The sequence below is a fragment of the Zonotrichia leucophrys genome, chromosome 6 (assembly GCF_028769735.1).
Source record: "Zonotrichia leucophrys gambelii isolate GWCS_2022_RI chromosome 6, RI_Zleu_2.0, whole genome shotgun sequence".
Classification (NCBI taxonomy): Eukaryota; Metazoa; Chordata; class Aves; order Passeriformes; family Passerellidae; genus Zonotrichia; species Zonotrichia leucophrys.
In genome coordinates, this window is record NC_088176.1 from 23,501,010 (window position 1) to 23,521,584 (window position 20,575).

At 39.7% G+C, this 20,575-nt stretch overlaps 1 protein-coding gene across 9 annotated transcripts in view; it reads left to right on the forward strand.

Annotated features, from left to right (window-relative positions):
• Positions 1-20,575, forward strand: part of ZMIZ1 (zinc finger MIZ-type containing 1) — a 346,373-nt gene that overhangs the window by 36,974 nt on the left and 288,824 nt on the right. Inside the window, exon 1 of one of the 9 annotated variants that reach the window (XM_064716342.1) lies at positions 3,654-3,690. The exons of the other annotated variants lie outside the window; for them this stretch is intronic. The gene's annotated coding sequence lies outside the window, so the exon portion shown is untranslated. Of the gene's footprint in view, positions 1-3,653; positions 3,691-20,575 lie in introns of those variants that run through there. 9 annotated transcript variants of the gene reach the window in all.

The following is a 20,575-nucleotide window of genomic DNA, read 5'->3' on the forward strand; positions in this document are numbered from 1 at the left end:
TTGCTTTTAAATATGTTGTTTTGTATATGGTGGCATCACATTAGAAATGTAAGGCAGTGATTGCCTGATATACACTTGGTGATTTATTAGTCATTATAATAACTTCAGATGGAAGCTGGAAGCAGAACTAATCATCAAGGAACTTGTCTGAATGCAATAGGAAGGCAGTTGTTCAGTATCTTGATTAACTACCTGTACCAGGGAGGTATCAGGGGAACTGGATGAGTGGCTTTTCCAGTCCTTCTGACTCTTTCTTGTCATGTTTTTGTTTTAAACTGCTTAGTAAATCAGAAACTCTCTACATCTTCAGAATAACTAATTTGAAAGACTTCCTAGAACAGTTACTTGAAAAAATCAAATGGGGATGTTGCAAATTGCCATCAACCCTGATTTAGATCAGAATTACATAAACAGCTGGAAAGTGACACAAATATCTGCAACATAAAGGAAAAATAAACCAACGAGTTTGCTAAGAGTAAACATTGATAAGGACATTTGCATCTGAACACTTTGCACTTATGAGCTGTGAGGAACAAGTTTTCATTATGGGCTACACTGATTTATATGTTCACAAAGTTGGGATGTGAGTTTTTCTCTACACTCCTAAAACAAAATGAGATTCTAAGAGCACAAAACAAATCCTTGCTCATCATAAGAATAAGTTTGTGACTGCATCACATTAGCAATAGCTTTGGGTGGCTCTGGGCCAAAGTTGGCTGAGCGAGCTGAAGCAGCTTGCAAGCAGTGTAGGACCAGGGTGTGCACTTTGAGCTGCTCTTGCAGGGGAGGCCATCACTCCTTGTACAGAGTTGTTGTGATCTCAGCAAACTTTGGGGGAAACTGCTTTTCTTGTTTGGATTTTTGACATGAAAAATGTGAGTGTGCAGATGCTTTATAGATAAAACTCGAAAGCATAATGATTTGTCCCTTGTTCTGCCTCCACAGATTCTTACAGGGAGGATGTAATTGGTACTTCTATGTGAAATCCCATGGAAATTATTAGTAATGTAACTCTGCATAAAATATATTACAGGAGTTTAGTTAAAGGAAATGCCCTTTAAAAATTTGATAGGCTGATTCTCTATGGGCAGATATCAGAGGAATTTTTTTCAGCATAACCCAGTGATTTTTCAGTAATTTGCATTTTGCTAATGCCTTATCCATACTCCTATACTTGCTGCCATTTTAGCTACAATTCTGTGAGTTGTGGTCAACTAACAAAAGTTTGAGCAAAATATTTTGGCCCATTTTGCCCCCTTGGGATTTTTTGTATCGGTACAAAACCGTTTTTCATATTGAATACCTGCAGAGAAGTGTCAAGTGCAAAAGAATTGGAGCAAAATATTTTAATTCTTGTTTCTTCTGTATTTTGAAATGAGTAATAAGCAGAGTAAATAATTCTGAGAAAGTATTTCCAGGGAAAATTTTAATTCCCATTATAAGTAGTTCACTCAATGTGTCTATAATTCCTCCTAAGGTCTGCAACTTACATGTTTTCTGTTCCCATTTCTTTGGAGCCTTAGAACTGGAAGCTGTTCACAAGGCAAGCTGCAATGCTTGCAAATACATGCATGTGGCATATGTGCTGCTACTCTTTTAAACACTATTGCTGGTTCCCATGAAGTGCCTCCTCTTGTTCTCCTCATTGATAACGACCTATTTCCTTAGGTCATGATAACTGTATGCATGTATAGAGATGTCTGTGTGTATAGGATTTCTATATATGTGTATTCTATATACTATGTGTTGTTCTATATATTAGGTACTTGATTTTCTTAAAATGATGCTGTCAGAGGCTTTTTGCTATGGCATGATTTTTTTTTCCCCATGTGTGAATTTTCAGGAATTAAAGTTGAAGGGGCTTTTTGGTGTTGAATTGTTTTGGTGTTGCCAAGCTTGCCTTTTGTGGGTTAGACAGTGTTGTTTGTGTATGGATAGACAGTATTCATTTTAGTAAAAAGGCTCTGCATCTGGCTTGTAGTCTCATAGGCAGATGAAATCATGAGGAATAGCTGGTAATGTCAAGTGGAATGCATGATAAAATTATTAAATTATGTAGCATTGTCTAATCTGCTCACACAGCTTTGCCTGTTACAAGTGACAAACTAATATGCCATCAGACTTGACAGCCCTCTTAGTTTATTGTAGACACTCGACACAAACTGTCGTTCATGTGCTCTAGAAGTGATGTGTTTCAGATAACAGGAAATACATTCCTCTGGCACCTTATAAAACCCTACAGTTGGCTGAGTGTTATGTGAAAGAAAGCACTGAGTCCAGTTCATAATAACAAATTCAGCTTAGACTGAGTACATGTGCAAGTCCACTTGTTTTCCTTTTGTAGGAGTTTGTGAAACCATTCTTTTAAAGTTAGTGATTTTGTTAGCAGATGAGCAGAAAGACTTTGCACGCAGTCTGCTGCAGAGGTGTGGAGCCAGAGTATGTGAAGTTATACCTCAGCATGGCATGAAAATTTCAGTGGAGTTAAAATCTGTCAGTCAAATTTCCGGCCTGAACAATACTTCAAGTGGATTTTTTCATGGGGTTCAGGGCATGCCAGAGCAGCAAACAGGAGCTCAGGTTTCAGCCCCCTGTTGTAATGGTTATAGGTTTCAGTTTCTCACTGCATAATATGGAGGAAAATGCGCAGATGACCCCAAGCTAGTGGGGGTGTGTTGATCTTCAGGAGGGCTCTGCAGAGTGGCCTGAACAGACTGGAAGGATGGGCTGAATACAATGATGTGAGGTTTAACAAGATCAGGTGCTGAGTATTGCACTTTGACTACAGCCCCCTGCAGTGCTACAGGCTGGGGCAGAGCGGCTGGGCCATGGCCAGGAAGAAAGCACCTGGGGTTCTGATTAATGGCTGGCTGAATGTGAGCCAGCAGGGTGCCTGCTTGACCACTGGCCAATGCCATCCTGGCCTGGATCAGCCAAGTGTGGCCAGCAGGACCAGGCAGGGGATCATCCCCCTGTGCTTGGCACCAGTGAGGTCACACCTCGAGTGCTGTGTCCAGTTTGGGGCCCCTCAGTTTGGGAAGAATTCTGAGCTGCTGGAATGTGTCCAGAGAAGGGCAGCAAGGCTGCTGAGGTGTCTAGAACAAAAGCACTGTGAGGAGCAGCTGAGGGAGCTGGGGTTGTTTAGCCTGAGGGCGAGGAGATTGAGGGGAGACCTTTATCAATCTCTACACCCACCTGAAAGGAGGTTGCATCCAGCTGGGAATTGGTCTCTTCTCCCAGGCAACCACTGGCAGGAAAAGATGACACAGTTTTAAGCTGCACCAGGGGAGGTTTAGGTTGGACATGAGAAAGAATTTCTTCACAGAAAGGATGGTTAGACATTAGAATGGACTGTCTAGGGAGGTGGTGGAGTTACCATCCCTGGTGGTGTTCCAGAAAAGACTGGATGTTGTAGGCACACAGTTTGTAGTAATTGGGTAGGGCTGGGCCGAGCCTCATCCCCAATTGGCTGCAGCTGTGAGCAGCAGGTGAGCAGCATTGACAGCAATGAGCCCTGGAGTGCCCATGGTACTGACCAACCTCCAAAGGGAACAGAGGGCACACAGGTGCAGTGCATCAACATGAGGGGTATAAAAGGTTGGGCTAAATAACGAGAGAAGCAGATGCTTGCAGTCTTCTGGAGTGGAATGATGTTACTCTATGGGCAGGTGCCTGAAGCCTTCTAATGAGGTATGGTGTTACTCTGGGCAAATACCTAAAGCTTTCTGAAATTGTGTGGTGATACTCTCTGTATTGTGGCTGCCTTGACTGTGGCATATGTTGTGACAGGATGTGGCACTCAGTGCCACAGTCTGGTTCACAAGGTGGTATTCAGTTGTAGGTTGGACTTGAAGATCTCAGAGGTCTTTTCCAACCTAACTGACTCTGTGATTTTTTGAGCTAAGCATCATCCCTTTGAGGCAGGTCTAATGAGGGGTGATGTGGAACATATATCTCTGCTGCCTTGACCTGTGTTCATTTGTCTGGATTCTTCTATCCTTATTAATATACATCTGGCTTCCTTTCTGGAAATACTGAATGTGGTGCCAAGCCTTATGGTGCTTTTGGACTGATTACCATGTGCCTGATCAGCTGGCTTGCACCGGTCACATTTTGGAAAGAACCTTCTCTTGAGAGGCAAAGTGGTGTGTGACCGTGCTCACCCACTGCTACACTGAGGTAGTACCAATCAGTTGAGAACATCTTCACATCTTATAGTGTGCCCAAGTCTAATGGCTCAGACTAAATTTGAAGCTGCTTTTAAAGTAGGTGCTGTTAGTGGAAGATGAGAGTATGTAATGGGAGTATGAAATTCTGCTTCTCCTTGGGTTCAGTGCATTCACTATCACTGAGACAGCCCCAACAAATCGACCCATCATGTCGATTGGGTCAACCAAACTTGCTCCAGTAGGACATGTATTTCATCCTCTTTCCATCTGACTGTGCTGTTCTGTAGACTGCAATTGATTCAAAACCAGGTTTAAGAATAAAGAGCATCTCTGTTCTATTTTACTTGTAGTGGTCAAGTGCAGCACCTAAGAAAAGTGTCTAGAGTGAAGTTTTGAATTTATATATATTTCTTACCCTTTCTTAAGGTCAAAGGACAACTTGATGTAGAACTGTGGAAGGGGATTGTCTTCTCTAATTCTCTTTTGGGAAGAAGACTTCTCTCCCTTAAATCGACTGAGCTGCTTTATTTTCATGCTTGCTTTCTGGTGCACTTTCACAAGATCTGATATTTGAAATTTCTCCATAGTACTCTACTCATAACAAAATTTTGCCAAAAGTGCTGATCCAGATTAGCAAGAACGTGACACCGTGATCCGATACTTCACCGTGATCCATGAAGTATCGGACATGATAAAAATTAGTTTTAACACATGGAATCAGAGACTTTAAGATTCCAAACTAATTAGAGACTGAATTAGCCTTGAATTAAAACTGGTTTTTGTATCTTTTTTGAGATGGAAAGACAAAGTAATAACAAGCAAAGAGATGGAACTTTTAAAAGATCATAGAGAAGGGCTAGAATAAGATGAAGTTGCCTTTGTCTTGTTTCTCTTTGAAAATATGTCATGTAATTATTGGTCTTGAAACATAGCTTTAGTTTTCCCTATGTGTTACAGGAATGAAAAATACTGTTAAATTATCATTGTTGATGAGCAGAAGATAACACTTATTTGTCTAAATTGTTTCACTGAGCTTGCTGACACTGCACAACAATGCTGCTGTCCTCAAGCTGCTCTGTGCCACTGTACACTATATTTACAAAAAAAAAAGTGTGTAGATAGTGTATTTTTAGATGTCTTGAGGCATGCATTCAGGGTGTTTGAGTTACAGGCTTCAGAACTGGGCAAAAGTTTATTAGTTATACCTTGAATAAGAGTGCTGTGATAAGCAATGAGTAAACTTATCCTAAAACTGCTTAGAATAATTTAGTTGTTTGATTGGATTTGTTTCTTTTGGAAGAAACTTCTCACAGATTGCAGTCTTTGTGCTGGGCAGGAAGAGTAAATTGAGTATTGTTCTAGAGCCATTTGCTTTGAGGTAGATCCTCAAAATCACATCTTCAGGGGGACTGTGTTCTCTTCCAAAGTATTTGTGTGTTAAATCAGTAGTGGCAATTGGTGACTATGGATGGTAACCTCTAAAAAGAGAGGAAAGAGTGTTTCATGCTCTAAAAACTAAGTATGTAGAAGGAGCCAGAGTATATTCATGTCTGTTTTGTGTGACTGTTAATTCAGCCAGTTTTGAGTTCAATTTTAAATCTGTTTGAGCTCAAGTTCAGTCAAGCACATGTTAAGTTTGTCCTTACTCAGAAAAGTGCTTACATTGACCATATGCTTAAATATCATCAGCTGCTGAATTAAACTCTGAAAACCCTCAGGTGCTCTGCTGGCTTGCTTTTGTTGTAGCCTTTGTGCCTCCTGGCAGGAGGTGGGTATAGGAATATCTTTGATGCTATAAGAATTTTAGGAGTAGAGCAGGAATTTGCAAATACATCATGCTGTCTCATTTTGGGCTTGAGGAAACCAGTGAACTTGGTCTGTGGCTCTGCGTTCTTCATGTAGTGACATAACTGCTGGTGAAAATATCAGAGCACTGGACAATTTAATATTGAAGTTTTGAGAAGCCCTATAAAAATCTGTCCGTCCTTTCTAAAGGTATTACTTGCTATAGTTTTTCCCAAATATTTGCCTAGCTGTATTTTTGGAAGATCCAAAGGTTTACATTGTAATTGGAAGTTCTTTCTGAATTTGTTACATTTTTTAAAACATCCAGTGCTTTTTACACTGCAATTGCTTTGTTTTCCTCCGATCTGTGCAAGTTCTGTATGTTACTAATAACTTATTATTCATATTTTTAACTTGGCACAGTATTACCTTGAAGCTTAAGAGAAAAGAAGCTAGAATATTAATTTTGTTAACTTAGCCAAATATAAGATTAAGGTAGAGATAGCTAAGTGCAAACAGCTGCTCTCTATTTCAAGGGGTACTTGGTGTGTGTTTTTGTATTGATATTAAAGTTAGAAAATATGTTGATGAATATCTTGAGTAAGATTAATTTATATAACTTGTAACTTGGAAGAGGGCTTGAGATTTATGTCAAATAAATATTGACGGTTTGTAACTGAATTTGTTGTGCAGATAAATGGCATCTGACTATTATTGTTAAGCTTGTTTTAACCTTCAGAGATACGGGGGTTTTTTGAGAGAAACATACTGCAAAAGCTCTCTGGCAAAAAGTCAAGAATGGAAATCTGGTAGTCTATTTACAAATAGTACTTGCAGTGAAAAAGATGGACAGTATAGGGTGGGAGGTTTTTATTTGTTTGAGTTGGGGTTTTTGTTTTTTATTTAATATATATAATTATTTAGCTGCTCTTCCACCCAGCAAAGCATATCGGAATGAAAGCTTTATTCTTCAGCTGTCCCTTAATTTTGGGGTATACCATTGTAACAAAACACTTTCTTGGGCTCTTTATCCAGAGTCCTCTGAAATCATACAGTCATTCTGTTTGAGTTAGCTAACTTTGCTTTGGGACTCACAACCTGCTCACTGGTGCTGGAGTGCTGTACCATGAGATTCATAGATGTTTCTGTGAGAGCTTTAAAATCTTCTGAAAAGTATGCTTTAACATTTTACAGTGCTCACATAAATTTAGGCCAGGGACAAAGGCCCGTATTAAACAGTGTGCAGGGATCACACAGGTGACAAACAAGGGAGCTGATTCTGAAGCACCCTCTTTGTCCTGCAAGATCTGCTGCTCCTGTTGCCTGCCCTCCTTTGCCCTCATGCAGTTGGAGCATTTTGAGGATCTGCTTTCAGGAAAATCTAAAAAGCAGTGGAGGTTATCTGTGCCATGGCTGAATGCATCAAAATGCATTATTTACATCCAGGGGGCTCTTGCACTGTGTCTGGGAGGGCACAGAAGGGGGCAGGGGTTCTGTGCTGTGTTGTGCTGGCAGCAGTGCGAGCGAAGCTGTGAGCGGGACAAGAAGGCCTCTTGCAAGTTGCCATGGTTTAGTCTCTGCTTCTCTTCTGTGTCTCTCTTTGAAAAGGTTGAAATCTCTTCAAGAAAAGTGTAGTTGCTTGATAGGTTATGGAATACTGTGAATCAAGGCCTTTATAAAATGAGCATGTAAACTGTTTGCATTCAGTGGTAACTCACCTTTTTCAGAAAGTGTTTTTAGCTTTGACCATTAGATTAACGTTTAAGTGTCTGTGTACTCAGCTATGTCACCAGAGTTTCCTTATGTGGAAGAGAAAGCTCATTTGCACCACCAGGTACTAAACTGCTTTTAATAAAAGCATTTCTCAAGAACATGAAGGTTTTTGTCATTTGAATGCAAAATGCTTTAGACTAACAGTGAGGAGATACTAGGATTGGGGAAGCATGATAAAGGTTCCAAGCACTTATTTATTATTAGGTTTACATTTTCAAAATTAGAAATTCTAAAATAACTGTTTCCGGTTGCTAGTCCAGTTACATTTTGACTTTGGTCCTTTTTTTGTGTGTGTCCTATGGAGAAGCTGAGCTTTGTTTTTTTAGCTTTTTTGAAGTTAAGATGCTGATAGTGTTATGAGCTTGGCTTTTCTATGTCATACGTGGGGATCTTAGATTAAAAGGAGTAAACAACTGATCTACTTGTCAATTTTTTAATGTTTTCTTTTAGTGGAAGGGAAGGACTAGGAGTTGCAAGAAATAATCAATTTCCTTTATTGTAACTGACCTAATGTTTGCAGAACCTGGTTAGGAACTCTTGATTACTATAATTACATACAATAACAAAACTGAAGTCCTTTGGAGAAACCCAAGGCAATTTCCAGTGGTGTTTGTGGATGGATTAATTATTTTAATACCTTTGGAGTAATGCCTCCTAGCATTTTTTTTTTTTTCCCCTCCTTCAGCATTACAGTAAACAGCAAACTTTGTTGCAAAGGACTTAATTGGTAGTAATTTGTTGGCTAGATAGAAGCTGTCAGGAAATGGACAACACAGCTCTGTTGGATACACGTTCTGTGTGGTTTTGATTTATTTAGGCATTCTGGGCTTTCTCCCAGGGTGTTGCTGAAGTTTCAACTTCTGAAAATTTGATCAAGGACCATCTTGTGTCTGACTTCAAAATAATATTAGTAATAAAAAGGGTGGAGCAAGACCACTGTTCCTAGGGGATTGAAAACAGTTTTAGTGATGTGATCCTTCAGAGAGCTCCTGTGCTTCCTCTCTGCACAGCTGGAGTTGCAGGGAGGAGAGGTAGTGTATGGGGCCTCAAAACTGATGTGTTAATGAACAGCTGTTAGCAGCTGGGGGGCTGGGAGTTGGCATGAATTAAAAATGCTGTTGACTTTTTATTACTAGGTTATTACTTACAGGAATTTCCATTGCAAGTTCCTCTTTTTCTTGTTTCTCCATTCCAGAACCAAAACTTAACTTGCTGATAACTAATTTACTGAAAACAGTGATTTTTACAGGCTGACATTGGTGTTGTTAGAATAACTGAAAAGACCTCTTCCTTCCCTCCCCTTTTTTTTATTTCAACCATTGGAGTCAATATACTGGAATATGCATACACCCAGGATCACTGTATTCATAAATGATGGCACCTGTTACCTCTTATTAAATCAATACATTTCAGTGCTTTTCACCACTATTCGGGTTTTTGTTGTCCTATAGTCTTTGAACCTTGGATTTTGTGCTTGAAGTCCTCAAGAAATGTCCAAAACCAAAGCTAAAATACAAAAAAATAATAGCTGTGTGATAATAAAAATGCACTGATGGCAGTAGGAGGGAGGATGCCAGCTTGAAGCAGTGTGTCTTGTCAGCAATTTGAATACTCTCCTAAATAAGGTCATTTTAAGGTAGAAGTAACATGTTCTGCTAGAACTGCAGGCTGAGGACCTGTGGGAGATTTAAAAGAAAAGTTAAAGCCTAGGTATCAGCAAAATTTGTCTTGTGTGCGTTAACATAGAAACAAAATTGTTGACTTCATTAACCATAGAATTAGTGTATCGCCATAAAGCAGATTGACAATGTCGTGTCAGTCTTTGGAAGAAGAAGCTGTCTGAGTTTAGTAGTCTCCAGTTTAACCTCCCATCCATTTTAGTAATCTGCAAGTGTACTTGTTTGAACCCCCCAAGCAAAACTATATCCACATTTGCCAGAATGTTCTTGTGCCATTCAGGCAAGTCCCTACAAGTCCCTGCAACTCTGTATTTTTGGCAGAGTTTTGGTAGTAGTTCAGGTAATTGCACAGTAAACTCAAAAAGAAACTTGAATGTGTGAACCCATTTGTACCTTCAAAAAAAAAAAAAAAAAGAAGCTGCTGTAACCCAATTTTGGCACAACTCCAGTTTAACCGGTGTGGGGCAGCTTCATTCTTTCCTTCTCATGAGGTTAAACTTGTATCATCAGGGGAATGTGTTGGCATTGGAGATCAGAAGGCTTCCAGAGATTTCTTTGGCAGAGCTGCTGGTGTGAAAAGGCTCATGGCCTGTGTCTAGAGGGCAGCCAGTTTAAATGTGGGTACAGGGATTGAAACTGCTTTGTTTGCGTTCTTTCCATCATTGCTGATCTAGAAGTTATTTTATTTGGCGATCTGGGAAGATAAAGCTGATGGGAGAATGGGCTCTGTGCAGATGAGGGTCATGAAAACGCTGAGGATGTGCGTGGATGGCATTGACAAAAGGACCGAAGTGTAGACAAGTGCTGTTGCACTTGTGGAAGCAGACACAGCCTTCCCAGCACCTGTGAGTGGTGAATAAAGCTGAAGAGCTGGAGACTGGGGCTCCCTTCCGAAAAATGATTGGCAGGGCTGGAAGATAACTCATTACAGAATCAGCAGAAGACTGGGAAACATTCATTTATGCCAATTCAAATTGCTCTGTCTCTGGAGACTTGGCAGTGTGATTCACTACTATGAAATATTCAGGTTTTAATCATCATTGCCTAGTGCAAAAACTGTAACTTGGTCACTTCTAAAATGTTGAGCTTTTATTTTGCATAAACAAGTGTGAATTTATATAGCAAATGCATGTAAATAGGTACAAAGTATAGCCATATATTAAGCGTCTAAAAACATGAATGTATCTATAATGTATATACATTCAAATTTACTTGTCTGCAATCTTAAAAGGGCTGTGTAAGAAATTATTTATCTACTGGGAACAATTTGTGTATGTTTTGGTGAATGAAGAGTAAGGCACAGAACTGAGCATTGGGTGCTGGCAGATTAGCAGTGGCTCAGCACAGAGCATTTAACATCTGCTCATATATTTTTCACAGTAACTTAAATACATGTTTGAGTTGTTCTTAAAGATTTACTTAAAGTACAAAAATCCAGGTTTTGTTGGTGGGTCAGACTCTGCTGAGTCTAAAGGTGAATTTCTGGGAAAGCTGGTATTTTTGTTTCAGATCTGCCCAGCTGTTCCTCATTGCCAGACTTATTGCTGCTTATGCTATGGACTGCTTAAAGCAGTCCATAGCTACAAGACTGTAGCTCCTTTTCTTCAGCTGTTTTCTAGGAATCCCAAACCCAAGTACTTTGCCTTCTGATTCTGGCAGCTCTTACAGCTTGAAGTCATCATGCTTCCTGTTATTATCCAAGCAAGCTGTCCCCTGATAAACCCAGACAAGTCATTCTGTTCTACCAGATCATTGCATTGTCCGGTTTCTGCCCTAGTGTCCAAGTGTGTGGCACTCCTGGAAACAATGTGTTCCCAACTCCTCCCCTCCACCTATTCCCCAAGGCCTGCCTGCCGAGAGAGTAACTTACTCGCTTTGAATGTAGGTTTGGTCATTTTCATACAGCTATGCCAAGGATTACTGAGTAAGTGCAGTGGGATTTGGAGCGACCGTATAATGGAAGGGAAAACAGATTTGTGTACTTTCTGCGTTTTAAAGACAGATGAGCAAGGGCTCACAGGTTTGTTTGTTAAAACACAGCTCAAATACTGGGCCTTAACAGCTGCCAAAGGCCCTCTGGTTTGCTTGATGACATGAAGGCTTCTGTTTTAATATGCTATCAATGGAAATAGAAGTGCATGAAACATGGGCTTTAACTGAACAGAAGGGGCATTTGAAAACCTAGCAGAAATCCCTTTTGTGAGGGTTTTTTGTTTGTTTTTTTGTTTTGTTTTCCTAAGGACCCAAAGGTGCTGGGGTTTTGTTAAAGCTCTTATTAAAGTTTTGACATTAAGCTTTCCCCATGCATACTGTCATAGCTATGTAATTCATATCTCTTAATAATTCCTCCTGAAATATATGAATAATAGGAAAAAGCAAAATTTCTGATGTTATTAATGGAGAAATTGTGCATATGAAAATGGCCTGTGTTTTGCTCTAAAATGTATTGCTTTTATTCGCTGGTCCCCTGTGCTCATTTTAATAAGTGTTTCCTGCACAGCCGAAGTGCAATGTAATAAATAGAAAATATTAGACCCTAGTTGTGTATATGTATTTTTCTTCTCAGAATTTCATTGAAAAGGTGATCTTTTGTGTTTTGGCATTTAGAAGTAAGTATGGGGTATATTTGGAACCCCATGTAAAATTCAGTTTTCAGAATTGCAGTGGCTGAGGTGTCTGTGTTGGACCATAAGGACTCAGAGCCCTGCGTGCTGCAGCAGGAAGGATTCTGATTTTTCTTACAAGGCTTTAGCTTGCTGATTAGTATTGATTGCTGAAGGAATTGGCTACTTGAACTAGATGCTGAATCAAATAATCCCCTCAGTTGTTGCTTTGCAAATCCATTGTCGCGGAACAAGTTGCTGAGAAGCTTTGCATATGTGCCACAGTGTGATTGGAAATTCTCTCGCAGTCCGAGTGGTAAAAATTGCACCTTTTCTCTACTTCTTAACATCCTATTGACAAGTGATATTTGTGCATAAATTTTAGAATGATAGTTTGTAGTTATATCTAATAGAATAACAAGAAAAGGCCAGAAGTAGCTTTTCAATACATCCAAGTGATCCACAGTGAGATTGTGCCTTGTAAATCAGATAGGTAGTGTTGAAAAATTCCCCATCTCTTTCTATCTAAACATTCTCTTCTGACTCCGCTCTTGACACAGAGCATAAACAGAGGACCTGTAGCTAATGAAGCTTTTAAATTTTGTGTTCTGAACTGATGTCCAAGATGTTGGTAACAAACCCATCAGCTGTCCCTGTCCCACCTGCTCAAGGCCTTTGCAGTAGTGTGGGATGCTGCATGACGAGTACATGGGGCTGCTGGCTGGGGAAGCAGGGAGCAGGTGGTACCATTGAAAATAGCCAGGGATTTGGTGTGCAAGTTTTGGGGAAGTGCAGTGGTTCTGGTCTGTGTTACCTGAAACTGATAGAATATAAACTGCAGCTGATATTTCTTAGACACCACTGCTGACATGTGAAAGGGATCGAACAAATGGGAGCTGCAGGATCAGCCACGTTCACCTTGGTTTTGCTAACTGGTTTGGACAAAGCCCAGGGAAGTCAAGTGATTCCTACTATGGTGCTCTTTGCAGACTTGGAGCCTCTGGCTGAAAGACAGTTGGTTACCTGTTGGTTGTTTTGGGGTCTGGCTGCTCTGCCAGTTACTTCTTTCCCCAATCCTGAATATCCTCTCTTGTCTACTGCATTTTTGTTATTGTTCACAGAAGACATTCAGCTGAAGCCTTCTTACAGGAATTCTAGTTCCACATTTCCCATTGGCTATAACTGCAATTATTATGAAAATACTTGCTTTAGTTGATAACTTCAGGTAACCAGTTAACGTCTTGCTCAACTTACTTCTATTCTGTTTGAAAATGTTTCAGTTTATTTGATGAGAGGAGGAAATAATTCACATGAGAAGTATGAGCTATGGAAAAGCCTCTGGTCTTGGAGCATGAGTAATATATAGTATTAAGTCATGAATTGTATCATACTGTATCAGGCATTCATATACTGCAGCTATATTTTTGTTTTAGGAGCATCAGAATTGTCAGTAATAAGAGTTTCATTCAGGAGATTATCCACGTAAAGAGTCCCTTGGAGACAGTTGTTTTGCCCCTCTGCTTTGGTTGCTGATTAAATTCCTGAGGCTGAATTTCTTGTAATGAGAAATTAGCTCTTGGATGAATTTCCAGAGGAAAAATATTGAGTAAGGGCTATCTGAGCTTCAGGACAAGGAAATGTGCTAGAGGTGGAAAATACAGCCTGCTATATATGCACACCCAGATCATGGTTCACTGATTTATTTTTTTTCCTCCTCTGGGAGACTAATACTAGGTCTTGTTCATTGACCACTGATAGCAGAGGTCTGTGACAAAGGAGAGAGACATCAGAACTTGTGAACAGAATAAGGGAATTAATTTATTAAGAGGTAAAGAAAGTAGGAGAAGTAGTTTAAATGTAGGTTATTGTTACAAAATGATAGGATGTATTAATGTAATAAATACCTGAAAATGTGTGTAGTGTACATTATAATAATAATGATGTTCTTAGCATGGTCTTGAACAGGAAACATGGAAAAAGTTTCAACTAGCAGAGAAATGTCTTCCATATTTGAGATCTCTGAACTTTTGGGTTCATTATCTGAACCTTGGGGTCATTAGCAAATCTCTTGAAAATTATTCACATTACTTTCCTGGCAAGGGTGGCAAGTTGGTACCCTCCATTAATGCTCTGTTGCCTTCTTCATGCCCACCATGTGCTGGTTCAGGGAAGAGTAGATGACCAGGCACCTGAAGCAGAACTGGTTGTCTTGATGATTTTGCAAGCCTGGAGCTAAAGCATTTGTTTTAAGGAGCTTTTCTGTCCTGCATATGCAATGCATGGAAAGCATGGTGCCACTGCACAGGTCTTTACTAGCAGTGATATGGTTGCCAAATGATCTCTGCATATTGATAGTGAATTTTCTCTGTTATGTGTGTAACTTTCCCTGGGGTGGTGTGAAACTAGATCACCAAAATGATTTATGAAATGGAAACCTGTTTGAAGGCTCATATTAGTGGTAGTTTGACAGTTGTTTGGCTTTGTTATTTTAAATGGCTTTTATCACGGAATCAGTTTATTAAAACAAAGAGGGGCAGGTAGTGAGTATGCACAGAGACTGCTGTACTGAACCCAACTGTCCAACAGAAAGGCCCTGCTTCTGAAACTATTGCAACTCAAGTAGTTAAGCCTTGAGTGTGAATCTGTGATGGTTCAGTTAAACATGCAGTTCTGTACTAAAGGTGCATCTCTCTCCGCTGATAACGTATTCCTTACAAATAGGAAGGAGATTTTGAACAGCTTTAACTACTGATTCAGAGTTGCTCTTCATTAGACTTAGCTGCAGTTGCAATCAGACTTCTGTTTGGGGATTTGAGTTTGTTTTGTAGCATTTGCTTATGCTGTCATATACAAGCCTCACATTGGTTAGGAAGGGGAAATGCTAGGGAATTAATTCTGTGCTTCCACCACTTCTCTTAGCTAGAGATCCAGATTGTGGCTTCAAAATAAAAATTCCAGATACTTCATAGGAAGACTAATGTGCTTTACAGGCCAGACAAAATTAAATAGCACTGGTAGCTGCTTGAGATGAACATTCTCAGTGGGGTGTAGGGAGGAGATAGGAACTTGAGTGGCCTAAAAAAATTATTTCTTTAAAAAAAATAATTAAAAAAAAAAAAAGAAGCATGCATTACAAGCAGTGAATACTTTCACATGCACACAAACACCCACCTAAACCAGACCTTTTCCTTGCCTCACCTCAGAGGCTGTGGCAGTGGGCAGGGGCAGCAGCCCTGGCAAAGCTGGGGGCTCAGGCTGTGCTTCCCTCAGCTGCAGCAGCAGCTTCAGGCAGGCAGCTGTGGAGCTGCCCAAGCACTTCCTGCCAGTGATTTCCATTGTCCTTATCTTGGCAGGTAGCACAGTGGAACACTGCTCATGGCCTGAAGGAGAAGTGGGCGTCTCTCTGAGCTTGGTACTGGTTCCTGGACCAGTGTGAAGGCTGCTTGTGGTTGTGTGCTGCATTAATAATACTAATGGGCTATTACTCTAACAGTTTTGTGTATAGATAAGGATTAATATTATATTGAAATTTATTGTGAATTACTTAGTTTGTTGATATATGATGAAATCAATTCAGTGGTGTAATAGCTTTCATAGTATTACTTTAAATACTGTACTGCCTTTCCTGGGACTCAGTGTAATGAGATGTGTGTCTTAATTGACTGGTTTTTTTTAACATGTTGTAGATTTGCACTAATGATGGTTGGAAGTGAATATTTTTGTATTTTATAACATAGTTGCCTGTAAACAATCAGGCTAGAAAATGTTTTCCAGTGACTGCAGCTTTTCCTGGCTGCTTTTGTATCAACACTTGGCATTATCTAGTTGCTCAACTCAGAGCATTCTTGAATCGTTTTCAGGAAAAAATACTAACCTCCGTAGGACTTAGATTTTGGTAACAGACAATGATTTTTTTTTTGTACTTTTTCCTAATCTCTAACATCCTTTTTTTTTCCCTCTGTGGACAGAAATGGTTTTTTGAAGAGACTGAAGCCATTGTTGGGAGTGGAACACTTGGATTATGACAAGTTTTTCCTGCTAGTAGTTTCTAAGTGGGATCTGGGTGTGGGCTCGCATTTCTCCAGCAGTCCTCAGCATTGTGTTTAGCTTTTGGATGTGTCTGCACTTTGCTTCAGAGCTATTATTACAGCTCATTTAAACAGACACAAGGTAGTTTAAAACAAATTAATTTGGGTTCCAGTAGCAGGCCTGCTGCAGGGCTAAGGTTTCACTGTCTGAATATCCAGCCAGAGCTGGGGATTGTGTGTTTTGCATTGATGTTTTTATGGCTATGGCCCACCTACAGTTGCTGCTGTAGCAGTACGTCAGGTGGGTCCTTGCATGCTGCAATCATACCTGACTTGTTGCTGTGGATTGTGTTCTGTCTTTGTTACATTGTAAAGTGGTGAATTTCAATAAATTGCCAGGGATGAAAGGTAAGAGAGCATCTCTTGTACGACAAGTTTTCATTCCATGCATAAAATGGACAAAAAATGGGATGTTGATGAAGATGATCTCTTCACTGATAGTCGGCCTGTTGCAGCCAGGCAAGGTGCCTCCAACTGGCATCTATCTCCAGATTCCCCATGTTGACATGAGTCATTCAGACCTGCTGAAAGCATTAGGTCTAGTTATAACTTGCCCCAGTGAAGGTTCATATTAGCTTCAAGAGACTATCCGAGTCTCTGCCATTTTTCTGAGCTCAGGCTGTCAGTGTGACAAGTTGGGATTTTCTGTACATCATCAGTCTTAGTGGCTCACGAGCTGGTGAGCAGCTTGGGCTGAAATCTTCATCTCACTCAAGTTTCTGGATGCTTTGCTATTCACCTCAATGCTCCTTGTTTTCCCCATACACCATTGAATTAACATGTATTTCAAATAGGGATCAAATTTGTAAACACTGTCGGGTTGGCTGTATCTGCTGCCAGGTGTTGGAGGTGATTGATGACGTTGTTACTGGCCCTTGCAGCAGAAGTGGATGGGCTTTGGTGCCTCAAATTGCTGCTCCCTGGTATTGCTACCTGTTTACTGCAAAAGACAGAAGCCTCCTTTCAACCATTCTGCTTCATGTTTTAGCCTCTCTCCTGCTGCCAAGAATATTTTTACATCAAGAGAAAATGAATTCATGCCTTCAGGATTTGTACTCTTTGCTCTGTGCTATATGGTAGCAACCCAGTGAGATGTGCAAGTGGAAACTGCATAAATGATTGATAAAAGCTGAGAGCTGTTTAAATTTTTTTTCCTGTTTAATGACTATCAATAATTTAATGCATTTACTGTATGTTTTTAAGAAATAACACCCATATTACAGGCTTGGGTTTAACAGGCTAAATGATTGAAACTTCAAAAAATACCCATTTCCAGCATGAAGTGTATCTTCTTTTTAATTAAGAATAAGATGGAAAAACACTAAATCAGGCTTGTAAGACAGAGGTAGTTGCTGCAAAATAATGTTTTTATACCCCCCTTATCCTTGGGGCTATTGCTAGGTCAGCACTAGCCCACTGACAGCAGCACACAGGTTACCACCTGGCAGCAGGGAGCAGCAGTGATTGCCACCCCAGCAGGACGCTGCTTTCCAGATGTGCCCAAGCACCTGTCTCTGCTGTCCCTTATGTCCTGGCTCCTGGGCCCCACTCCACCAGTTATTTTAGCTGGTTTGTCAGCATTCTGTCACCCAGGGGAAGGTTGAGGGACAAGGCTTTTAGACAAAGATATTGCTTCCTTCTAGATCTAGCTTAAAAGGGAGAAATAAATGCTTGGCAAAATTATTCCCACACTGTTTCTTTGGAAGAGACTAAATTTTTCAAGTGACTAGTATCTCTCATTATGCTTCAGTGCACTGAGTTTGGTCCTCGAGACTTTGCATACAAAATGTGAGGTATAAATCTTACTTGTGCTTGGTAGGTACCTTTTCAGGTGATTAAGAGAAAATAAAATATTTTTTTTCCATCTTGGTGGGGTCATTGCAGTTAGACTGGAAGGTAAATGTCGTACAGAGGTTGGTATGCTTTAATAGGCATGTTACTTAAATGCATCCATGTGAATAGTGCTTCAGAAAGCACAGATTTTTTGCATGGACAAATGTCATTTTGGGAAGAGCTTTTCAGGATCCAAGGAAAGCAGGTGGGAAAATACAGATAGCTGTAACATTAAAGCCGTAGGGAACCATTGTGTGAACACCTCAATTCAAAGATATAGAAATGAAGTTAGGCATTTGAATTAAAGTTTGTTCAAATTAATAAAAATTACACTGCTTGTTTAAGAAATATATTTCATGTAAGTAAAGTCTAATCTTTTACTTAGACATCTGTTGGTGGTGGATCCCATGAGCTCACTAAGGCAAATGAAAGGACAATTTATTTAGGAGACCTGTGTTTTCATTGTCTCTTACCATGCTTTTATGCCTTGTCTGTGCTTCTGCAACAATGTTTTGGTTACTTTTTCTTGGCTTTTTGTAATAGATGCAATGATAATAGATTGAGAAGAGCTTTGAGTAGAGCTTCCTGTCTTTGTGCAGATACAGTTCTGGGAAAATAGTATTTATGTTTGAAGAAGCTTCTTCTTTTCACAAATGTATCCAGTACAGGTGTTTGTGGTGGAAGGCTTACCCTGGTGTATGTGTGTGACATGTGCACACACACATATGCATGAATAATAGGGATATGCTTTTAATTCATACTAAAATAAATGAGAACTTGCTAATTTCCAGCTTGTTCTCTTGTTGCTGTAGGTAAACATTATATTGTCTTTTCATGAAATGAAACATGTGAGTTCTATTTAATCTGATTCAGTGCCAGCTGTAGATAGTAGAAAATAGCTTGGAGAAAGAACCTGATTCAGAAGCAGGAGAGGTTCCTGACTTCATAACCCAAGGCTGAGAGGTTTTGTTCAGTTTCATCATGCTATTTTAGAGTAGGTATTTTAATCTTCTTTTTTCTGAGCTTGCATGTTTGTTTTTTTCACTAAGAAATGGAGACTGCTACTTCCCTCGATAGGTGTTAAGGAAATAGTTGTTTTATTACCTCTCCTAGAGCAAAAGGTTAAAAATCAACAGAAAAAGAAAGAAAAGAACTTTTTGCTGATACAAACTTGACCGATATTGGTACGCTCTGAGTGTACTTAAAATTCACCTGAAGAAGAGTAGCTGTTAAATGTAGATTGGAGAACCTTGAGAACACTTCTTGATTTTCTCTGTAAATTTGAAGAGGTGTTGGAGGGTTCTGTTGCATACAGCAGTTCTCTGATCTAATTTCTCAGTGTAATGCAATTAGTAGCCATCATGGAGCTAGAAAATGCAATAAACCAGAAAACCATCCAGGTTGGTTGTGTACCCTGGGAGCAGGAATTGCTCTAAGAGCTGATGGGGGCTCCTTGTAGGGGTCAGACAGGATAAGGTCAACAAGCTCTTCACCAGTCATCTTGTGCAGATTGGAAGTGAGGGGCATTACTTTGCCAAAATTTTATTTTCTGAATGTATAAATTGTCCGGATCACTAAAGACCTAGAACCTGCAAATGTCCTACAGGATTTATGCATTTTCCATAGGAAGTGGGCTGCATTTGGGTAATGCCTGGAAAAAACACCACCTTTGTTGTGCAGCACTAAGAAGAAATCTGGTATCATCATTTAGAAAAGATTAGTCAAAACTGCCTTCTGGTATCCCTGCTCCAGCTCAGGTACTGTCCAGAATGGGCACACATCGTGTGAGATATAATGAGAACCCAGACCTAGCTGGAATCATTGAGGATTATTTTTATTAAGCTTGATGTAGGAAAGCAGCTCTGCTAAATTCATTGCAGGAGTTGACTCACACACCATCTTGAGGGTGTTTGACTCAACATATGCCTAGTCATTTATCTAATGTTGATGTCAGCGATTTGTTGGGTTTTGATACAGTGTTTCCCAGTTTTCTGTTTGTTTCCTTCCTGCAGTGGCTGTATAGCCAAAACATTTTGACATTTTTTTCATACGAATTATCTCTGGCCCTGCCAGAAATTTAGTCAAGTCTCTTGGTTTTGTAAATCATTTTGTGAGGTTTCTCCACTTAGGATTTGACTTTCAGCTAATGCGTTATTTCACTTTACATTTTTTTCTTGCCTGACGATTTGAGAACAGACCAATCTCACTTTCTTTGGAGCAAGTCAAACCTATGTCTTTAAATGGTACTTGAGACAGATTTCTGTCTGCCTGAGAATGTTGTTTAAAAACTTTGGTTTTTTGCACTAAGACTTCCTTTTTGCCACCTCTTGATTTTATGTTCAATTTGAAAATATGCTTTCTTCAAATCTTCTATGTCTACTCTAAATTATTCCTCTTACTGGTAATAGAATGCAAGTGCAAAATTTTTAAGCGCTTAAAATAAAATCAGTACTTGAATTCTTAACAGACTTTACTGGAAATCTGGGGAGGGCAAGGGGTAGGGTTCTTAGCAGGGAGAAAAATACTGTCGAAAGCATTCTTTTGATTTGATAATGAAAAAGAAAAGCAAATGATTCATTTGATATAGGGATACAAAAATAATGTATGTTTGAGGGGGTGATACAATTTCTTTTTTTTCTTGCATT